The sequence below is a fragment of the Myotis davidii genome, unplaced genomic scaffold, assembly GCF_000327345.1.
Source record: "Myotis davidii unplaced genomic scaffold, ASM32734v1 scaffold641, whole genome shotgun sequence".
NCBI lineage: Eukaryota > Metazoa > Chordata > Mammalia > Chiroptera > Vespertilionidae > Myotis > Myotis davidii.
The window spans coordinates 1,390,263-1,392,856 of record NW_006293232.1 but is presented as its reverse complement, the minus strand read 5'-3'; positions in this window follow the sequence as shown (position 1 = coordinate 1,392,856).

Sequence of the window (2,594 nt, the reverse complement as noted above, 5' to 3'; positions counted from 1 at the left end):
GAGTGACTTATTCATGAATGGAAAATTAAAACATAAAAAAGAATTGGCTAGAAATTAAAGAGGACACCCAGAGGGGCTTGTCTCCGGACGAAACCCAGAGGCCAAGTCACGTGAGCCCTTGATGCTATTCCAGTTCAATCACATGCATGACCTTTGTGGTCTGGAGGAACCACTAGAGTCAGCTAGCCTGGCTCAAATTTGATGAGTATTACTGGATAATAAAAACACTAGTACCTGTGGTTCTAACTTTTACTTTTAGTGAAATAATTTTTATTAGAGTGCTATTTAAATATGCAAAAACATATAGATCTGGGTAGAAATTCCCCATGCTCACACAACTGTACATGCACAGAAACAGTAAAATTCAAATTAACTCTCTTTCTTCAACGTGACACATGATGTTCCTTTGCTGAAATAAAACCACTCCTTACACTGTGACTATGTACTTAGTCCTGAATGCCAGAGCACGAATCTTGTAGGTTTGGCAGCCGGAGCTACTATGCACTAGGAGAGAACTTTATGTTCCCGGCACAGTTCCTTATTTAAGCTACTATGAGACTTTTATTCACAGCCGGCATCTTGATGCCATTGGCCTTCACTAATATATTAAATTTTTTTTTCACTGTTCTTTTCCTTTCTACTCCAGGCCAATAACATTATAAAAGCCCAACCCCAACGCCGAAGTATGTTGTCAGTACTCACGGAGTCCTTGAGGGCTTAAAATGTGTTTATATTCTTGTGTTTAAATTATTGTCAAATTAAGCACAAATTTTGTTTTAGTCACCGTGGAGAACTTACACATGCTGGTTTGCAAAACTGGTGGAGTCTAGTCCCTTGACGGAGCCCTGTGTCCTGGGTCCACACCCCCCTTCCCATGGGCGGGAGATACGTCAGACATAAGATCAATGTTCCCTTTCTCTCAGCTCACAAACTTGTTGGGGCAAACGCATGCCCTTTGCTTTGATTTTGCACTCTGCATCTCTGAGCTTCGCTTTGTAAGTAAGGTTATGTAAAGTGTCTGGGGGGATACGCCTGTAGCCAAACTCATCTTCTCCAGGAAAGATAAAAGCTGGAAAAACAGTGAGATTTTAGTCTCAGTGCCTACTTCTCTTAAGATTTTAAAAGAATAATAGCCTTTCCTTAAACAGTGAACAGTGGGAATGACTAGAAAAGCTTCACAGTATTTTTGCTTTTTATTTTCTGCTCATGCGTACGAGAGCAGAGACTTGCATCTGCCTTTGCCTTCTACTCCATTTTCCGCTTCCCTTGGGAGGTGAAATAAACTTTTAGGATGAAAGAAAAATGTTTAATTTTACAAATTTGAAACACTGGTTATGAGATCTCTGCCAGATCTACATCAGTTCTGCATGCAAACAAATAATTTGGAAGTAAAGCTGGGATCTGGACAATGCTCCCAAAAGCCAATGAACCCTGTCCTCCAAAGGCCCACTGATTTAAAATGCCACCATGGCTACATGTAAATTTCCATATAAATGAAGGACAATTGCTGCACCTCAAGCTGCCACATGGATCCACCAGTCTATTCCCAGGAGTGCCAAACTATTTTAAATATTATGAACAGATAATGAACTTCTGCATCGGACCTCCTTATTTTCTTATTTTTCTTTCATAATTTTATTTTATTACTTTTGTCTTTTCTGTCTGCATTTTTGGAGCTTTCATCATCTTCATCTTTCAGATCTGCAGCTTGACCTTCAAGCCTTCTTTGAAAAAAATTTAGAAATCATGATTTTTTTAAATGTAAGAATGATTTATTTTTCCTCCTTCATTGAAGCCTGTTTTTATTTTAAGGCTAAAATATTATCCTAAATGTTTTTTGTTTTGTTTTGTTTTGTTTAGTCCTCACCTGAGGACTTTATTTTTTTTAATTAATCTTTTTTAGATAGATAAAAAATAAATAAATAAATAACATTGATCGGTTGCCTCCTACCCACAACCCGGGCATGGGCCGTGACCGAGAATTGAACCCGAGACCTTTTGGTGTACTAGACACACTCCAAACAACTGAGCCACACCAGCCAGGGCTTGTCTAAATGTTTTTAACAATAACATATTGAATGTTCTAAAATTCTTTCTTTTGTTTGTTTCTTGAGTCCATAGTTCCAATTTTCCTCTCCAACTCTAGGCTCATTTTTGCTGCTGCTTTTCCTAAAATATCTAGATCTTTGTTGTCTCCATTAAAAAGAGATCCTGTTTTCTGTCTCTCCTCCAAAAATGCTTTTAAATTTTTATACCCATAGCTATTTTCCCCCCAGCATTTTTACAGATGTGCAAATTTTAAAGTACCTCTTCTCTAATTTCATCAAGAATTTAGGAAGAAGATATAGTTCACTATCCTATATAAGTTAGTAAATTTTTAAGACAAAAACTCAGGGCATTGCTTTAAGTAATATTGGGATAAATGTGGAGATTTCATATTTTATCCAACAGTATATTTTCATCCAAATGCCCACTGACCTTTATTATACACTAAACTTTATTTATAAATGCACGTTTATTTCTGAACTTCATGTCATCCCATTGATCTACCAATGTATTCTTATGTCAGTGACATAGTTTTTAAAATTACTCTT